This window comes from Dipodomys merriami, unplaced genomic scaffold (genome assembly GCF_024711535.1).
Source record: "Dipodomys merriami isolate MVZ:Mamm:240054 unplaced genomic scaffold, mDipMer1.0.p SCAF_30, whole genome shotgun sequence".
Taxonomy (NCBI): domain Eukaryota; kingdom Metazoa; phylum Chordata; class Mammalia; order Rodentia; family Heteromyidae; genus Dipodomys; species Dipodomys merriami.
Genome location: NW_027204493.1, coordinates 3,669,052 through 3,676,865, shown reverse-complemented (window position 1 = coordinate 3,676,865; position 7,814 = coordinate 3,669,052).

The following is a 7,814-nucleotide window of genomic DNA, read 5'->3' as shown; positions in this document are numbered from 1 at the left end:
AAAATCACAGTCCTTAGGGTCTGCTTTTCATTTTATTATAGAGGCATGCTTAGTGGTTTCTGTATCCCAGAAGGAGTGACATCTCTGCTAGTGGAGGAAGTATAGAACTAAAGCATCTCTACACTTAGCAATTTCAGCAAATGAGCAAAAAGAAACAAAAGTCTTAGTCAATCATGTAATTTTCCAACCAGTAAGACTTGTCACCCAATTCTCATCGTCTTCCAAATCTTGAAACTCATTATCTGTCTCTATAACTAAAGGATTGGAATTCTTCATATCTATAGGCTTAGGAGACTTCTTTGCAGATGATTGGCCTTATCACATATACTAGAAGCAAGTTATTTATTTATGTTTGCAAATAAAAAATATTTTGCTCTAGAGCAAGGTCCCTCATTGGAATACTGAGAATAACTATGAGGTTCTCCGATCATGGGAATCAAAACAATGGGCCTGAAGTAGAAACCTTTGAGTAAAATTTGGCTGACAGTTTAATGTGTTCATTTTGCCAGAAAGACCTTAATACTTATTTCACAAGTCCCTGGAGGGGACTAATAAAAATGTTCTCTTTGACCTTTGTATTTTGATACCACAAAGCCAAGTAGGAGAGAAAGCCTGTAGGAGAGAAACTTGCATCACTTTAGGTTTGTTAATAAAACAAGCTAATAAAATCCTAAGGGGACACCCTAACTAGTCTGCTGAAGGGTGAGGGGCATGTTTGTATCTTTCAAGGGTTTTAGCTATCTCTTGCTATGGTCTGAACTTTGTATCCTCACCAAATTGGTATGTGGAACTACAATTCCCCACAGTGATAGAATTGAGAAGCTGTATTTAGAGAAATGCTCAGCTCATGAAGTGAGAACCCCCATAAATGGAGTTAGTTTTGTATAGTAGGTTCAGCAGACCTTGTTCACTGTACTAACTCTGTGAGAATATGAGGAGGTGTCAACCAGGAAGCGGACCTTGATCTCAGCCTGATCAAATCTTCGAGTATCTTGAACTTGACTTTCTGACCTTCAGAACTACAGAAGCAAATTTGTGTTGTCCATGAGCTACTCAGTCTGTAGTATTTTGTTATAAAAGCCTGAACAGGATAACATACTTTTGTTCTAGTTTACTGAATATAATTTTCACAGCAATTTCCCTTTTCTGAATGCTGTTTATTTCCATATAATTTAGGCTACCTTAATGTAGTCTAAATGTGCTCTCTTATTATCATATTAAAGGGAAAAGCTCAGTCAAAAGAGATTAATTTTATTTGGAGGCCTTTAATTAGAAGTGATAACCAACTCTTCTAATAAACTTCAGAAAGGGGACTTGTGGATTTGGAAATGTACTAATCTGATCATCAAGATTGAGTGTGAGTAAAATGGAAACTGTAGGCAAAAGATTAGAAGCAAAGCGAGTTAAAAAGCAAAATATATAACATATAATGCCTGTTATCAGCAAAGCAGCAATGGAAGACCCATCTTACTTTGATTGCAGGAGCTCAGGTCACAGACATTTGTACATCTTGCTCATGTTTACTTCAAAATCATCACATTAAAAATAGAAGGAAACATTCCTTCCTGCCCTCTGTTAACCCCACCCCATCTTCTGCTTTTACTGAGCGATCTTACAGGTCAGTGTATGAGCACTGTTCTTCCAAATGTCCAAAGACCTCTGTTATCTCTCTTGCAAAAATGGCAGAAAAATTACAGATTAAAAGAGAGGATTAGAACCAATCTGGATGGTTTAAAATACAGCCCTCTGTGGCATAGTGACTGTGTGAGTAGGTAAAGCACTTCACTTTTTAAATTGTAGTTTCCTTATCTAGGTGGAGATGACTATATTATAGGATGAGGATTAAAAGAGTTCATACTAGTAAAGCTCTTAGACTATACTTGGGAGCCACAGAAACTTGTTTTTATTTTAAGGCACTTTAATGATATATTTGAGTGACATTTCTCTTTCTTCACATTTTTCAGTTCATGTTACTTCAAATACAGACATAGTTTCCCAAGACCTTTAATTTTTATTGTGAAAATACTGTACAGAGGGGTTACAGTTACATGAGTAAGGTAATGAGTACATTTTCTATCAAGCATTGTTACCTCCTCCTTTGTTTTTCCCCTACCATCCCTTCCCTCCCCACCTCCCCAACTCCTCTGATTAATAAGTGGGCTAAAGACTTAAAAAGAGACATGAAGAAACTCTCAACTTCTCTAGCCATAAAAGAAATGCAAATCAAGACAACATTGTGATGCTACCTCACCCCAGTTAGAACGGCTATAATCAAGAACTCTAATAACAATAGATGCTGGAGAGGATGTAGCCAGAAGGGAACCCTACTGCATTGTTGGTGGGAGTGTAAACTTGTACAAACATCCTTTATCTCTTTCCTCCTTTACCACCTCTGTTTTGACTAAGTACCCATCATGTTCCTGGTCCCACAGATGCTGAGCCAACTTCAGGTTAATCACTGCATGACATTCTCTTAGTGACATTCTCTCACCACTGGTCTAGGGAAGTACAGTAGACTTTTCAGTTGGATCCATCACATTAAAAAGAAAACCTTTCATTTCATGATAAGGAAAGAAATGGTTTTTATTTTTTTCATTAGCTAATTTCAGTAAGAAATGTGCATGCATTTTGGATATTAGATTAAGAAATCTGTAAGTATTGAAATCCTTTCATGATCCAACCACTTATTTCTTTCCCAAAGTTTCCCAATAAGGTACAGACAAATATAGGCAAAAGTCATCCACTAAATGATAGGAAGAAGATGATGAAGGTGGTCCCACTGCGGAGTGGATTAGACAGGAAGGATTTCCTTGGAACGAGGCCTGTATTTGTGGTGTGTGGTGAGCGGAGCTTTAGTGGGCCTACATCTCTTCAGAAGCCTCCAAAGGTATGCAGCTCTTCTGACCCTGGATGTTGGTTAACCTCATTGAAATCATTTTGGACATTAGATGGTCTGATCTTTATGGGCATAATTTGTGTTGCTTAAATCCACTAAGGTGGTGAACACTTGAATAGTAGACATGAAGACATTTCCTTATTGAGAAGTTGTATGCCATTCTGAGAAACCACTGAAAGTTTTTAGCTAGAGGAGTGACTTTGAGGCCTATCCCTTCCTGTAGATACCTAGTGTGTCAAGTGGATTTGGAATTTCTGTTCAGGAAGTAATATATCTTTTCTGTCTTTGGCTCTAGGTTTAGTCATATGATCTGCTTAGCTAATAGAATAAAGTGTGATGGATAGATATATTAACCCTGCAGTTTTCCTTCTTGCTTATTATTATTATTTTTTGTCGGTCATGGGGATTGAACTCTGGGCCTGGACGCTGTCCATGAGCTCTTCAGCTCAAGGCTAGTGCTCTACCACTTGAGCCACAATGCCACTTCCAGTTTTCGGGTGGTTAATTGAAGATAAGAGTCTCTCGGACTTTCATTTCCCGGGCTGGCTTTGCACCTGGACTCTCAGATAGCAGCATCCTGAGTAACTAGGAATTACAGGTGTGAGCCACCGGTGCCTGGACCTTGCTTCCTTTTTTCTTTGCTGTGAAAATGCAAGTTAGGCTAGGATGCTACTTTCAGAAGAAAGATAAAACTCATGGCACAGAAACTCATTTGAACTCAACTGATTTGCCTCTCTTTTCATATGCAATCTAAAAAGGAAAATATCACATTCATTTCATTTGAATGGTTTTATTCTTGAAGTGATTGAATATATTTTCATATCTTAAAAATTAGTTTGATTTCTTCTGTGAGCTTGATTTCTATTAATGCAGTTTTGTTTTTTCTTTCTTGGACTCTTCATGTTGTAAGACCCTTTAAGTGTCAAGGATATTAGCTCTTGTTTTTTTTCTGTCATAATCACATTTTTCCAGATTACTTTATCTCTCCTTGTTGCTATTGATATTTTAAAATTCAAAAAGAGATTATAAGTATTATTTGCAATTAAAAAGTTTATAAGCTTATGTAATATATCAAACTTTTTGGCTTCTGTGTTTCCTGTTCTATTTAGAAATGTTTTCCATATCTGAAAAACCTACGATGATTTATTCATATTTTCTACCATATTTATTTTCATCTTTAAAATTACTCATAATTTTAATCTATATTGTATTTATTTTGAAATAAGAGGTCAGTCTTCTTTGTTTTAACATTTCTAATGTGTTGCTCCAAAATTATTTATTAAATAATCTACCTTTCATCAGCAATTAGAAACAGATAAAATTTTTGTAATTACTTGAATCTTGACACAGACTCTATTCTATGCCATTTAATATTCTGTCAATTTTTATTAAATCAGATTTTAAAATCACATATGATTAGTCTCTTCCAAATTCTTTGTTTCAGTAAAATTGTGCATGCTATTCTTGAATTTCTCCATGTGATAAAAACTCCCATGTCATTCATATTCAGAAAAATAGGACAAAATAATATGGAAGATTACATATTAGATTTAAAATATAGTGATTCATGTAATTAGAAGAGTAATATCTTTAATATATTTATAACATAGTTATATATGTTTATATTTTACATTTAGGAGCACTGATAAATATTAAATAGCAAAGATTCAACACAGACTTGAAGAAATAAATACATGGCAATAAAATAGATTTTAATTTTTAAAAATAAATCTCCTTGCATTTTTCAATATACCACATTACCTGCCAATAAGGACAATTTAGTTTCTTCCCATTCACAATTTAGGTTTCTTATTTTATTTTCTTCTCTAATTGAATTTCAAGAAAAATATTAAGTGTGGTGATAGCAGAATATTTTAATGAGGAGCTTCTAATCATTAACCACTCACTATGACACTGGTTTATATTTTATTGATACTTCATGTGTTACCTTTCTCATTGCTGTTGCAGAATGCTTGATATAAATGACTTAAAAGAAGGTGAATTTTGAATCCCAATTTCAGAAATGCTAATCCATCTGGAAGGACTGGTAGATCAAAGCAGTTTATATCTTGGTGACCAGGAAGCAGAGAAAGATTATGGCGGGGGGGCATCAGGGAAATATATAGCAACTAAGGACACAGCTCCGTTGACCTTCACCCGGCTCCGTTTACCTTCTTCCTCAAACTAGGCCCTACCTCCTACCTTTCATCGCTTCTCAAGAATGCTAATCTATAATCAGTGCACCAACAGATTAAGTCACTGTTTAGGTCAGAGCAGTCCTCATTTAACTCTCTCTGGAAACAAACCCTGTGGTGTGCTTTACTAACCTAATCAAGTTGGCAATCAAGATTATTACTTTTTACTGAAGTTTTTATTTAAAAACAAGATTCAAATCATCATTTATATCAATATTTTCAACTTCATATTTGAATTCTTTAAAACATTACCATATAACTACGGATTTTATGATATGCTTGTAAGTATCATTTGTAGAACTTTTATGTAATTAAAATTAATGGCTCTAAAAGTAGTATTGCAGTCAGTCGACATGATAGTAAAATATTTCTGATTATTTTGTACCCCCCCCCCATTTTTTAACCAAATGCTGAGTACAGTTACCACTTTACAGGGTCAAATTTCAAATAAAAATGTCTTTTCAGTCTACAAGTTCTGCTCTTCTTCTTGATGAGAAGCGGAACAGCAGTTATTATAAAGGTGATGTACAGAAGGGTTACAGTTACAGAAGTCATATAATGTGCATATTTCATTCTGAACAGTGTCACTTCTTCCCTCATTTTCTCCCAGTTTTTCTCTCCTGACTCCCCTCCTCCTTAAGTTGTATAATCATAGTGTCTAGTGACCAGTGATACTCATGAGGTTTTTGTTTTTTAATTGACAATAGAGCAAAATTGACACCTGAATCTTCCAGCTTAACTCAAGTGTTGCAGCACAATTCAGTATTTAAACTGTTTTTCAATCCTCAGGAGGATTGCCTGTTGTTTTGTGTTTGGTTTTTTTAAACAGTGTCTTAAGGAATTTTAATGTGTTCTAAGATCTTTCAAGGTTTACACATTACACTTTCTTCTTCAAGCAGTTATATTATTACAAGCTGTCCATGAATGCCCACAGTAGCCATTAAGTTCTGAAGTTAAGGTAGACACAATGGGGATCTAAAATAAACACATATCCAAACAAAATTAGATGCAGATATTCTCCAGAGAAATGAAACTTGGAAAGTTCTTGCCCCACTCCACTCTATTATTTCCCCATGTCTGTGGTCACAGTGGTTAACAGCACAGCTGGGGAGGGTAGCGTGGATGGCAAAGGCAACTGACTCCTTGCACGTGGCTGCCCAGATGTGCTGCTTCTCAGGGATGTGGTGTGCCAGACTCTGAATAGTCTAACTTGCCATTCTTCTTGAATAACGATGCACTAGTGTGTTTATTCATTTCGTGATCCCATCATTCCCTGTTTATGACCAAATACCTGCTAGATTTTAGGTACTGTGTTTAGCAAGAGCTATAAACACAAACAACCATGATCTTCTAAGTGGTAAAACATGGATGAGTCAATGAAATAATTATAGGCCAGTAAGGTAACAATGAAATAATGATAGGCCAGTAAGGTAATAAGGGAAGTGAACACAGGGTATGACAGAGATGGACAGAAGCATCATATCCTGGCTTATAGGAGGAGGCCTTCCCAGAAAGAGTTGTACCTGAAAGAAATATTCAGCGATGAGTGTGAACTAGATGGGTGGTGGGAATGGTATATAGAAAGGCCAGGGATTGAGAGAAACAAGGATGGTGAATAACAACAAAAGCAAGGCAGGAAATAACAGGCTGAATAATGGTACCATAAAGATTTCTACCCTTTAATCTCTCCTGATCTAGAGATGGAGAGATTACCTTTGTGTTATTACAGGGCATCCAATATAATCACAAGAATTCCTACAAGAAGAGGAGCACAAGAGAATCACGGTGAGAGAAAGCATTATGGTAGGAAAACAGAGTTGAAATGATCCATTTTAAAGATGGAGGAAGGGGCCTTGACTTAGGGAATGCACTTGGATTTTATTAAGGGGAAAAGCAAGAAATGGATTCTCTTCAGAAGCCTCCAGAGGCATGCAGCTCTACAGACCCTGGATGTTGGTTAACCTCATTGAAATCATTTTGGACATCAGATTGCCTGATCTTTATGGGTATAATTTGTGTTGCTTAAATCCACTAATGTCGTGTACACTTGAATAGTGGACATGAAGACATTTTATTACTGAGAAGTCATACGTCATTCTGAGAGACCACCAACAGATTTTAGCTAGAGGAGTGAATTGATCAGATTTTGTTTAAAATATTCTCCTATGTGGAGGTGTAGGGTAGGTCATATGAGAGCTAGACTTAGGGGATGCTACAAGCAGGTCCAGGATGAGCCTGAGGCAAGAAAACAAAGTATTTGTGCCCAGTTCTTCTCATCAGAAAAACTTGTCCTCTTCTTCACTTCCATCTACTGATATTACTAGAGGCTCATTTTAAATTGGAGGGAAGAACTTGCCTTTTACTTGAATTTCAGAATTAGAGACAAGCAATGACAATAATCACAAAACATAAGCAAGGTAATGAAAATCATAAAAGGGATTTCGGAGGAGAAAAGAAGACATGATTAAGATTAGTGGAAAGAGAAGAGGTCATGTTTTTGACAGAATGAACTCCCTGTGAAGAAGTCTCAAAGGGCCCACAAAATAAGGAACCAGCCACACAGACAGCCAGAGAATTGTTTAAGACAGAGGAAACAATAAGACAAGAGGCCTGTATTTGGGAACTCTATTAACATTTAAGAGGTGGAGGTGATTTTTATGCAGGCCAGAGTGTGAGGTCATCACTGTGGACTCTGACCTTTTTGGTAGTGAAGAAGAAATGTT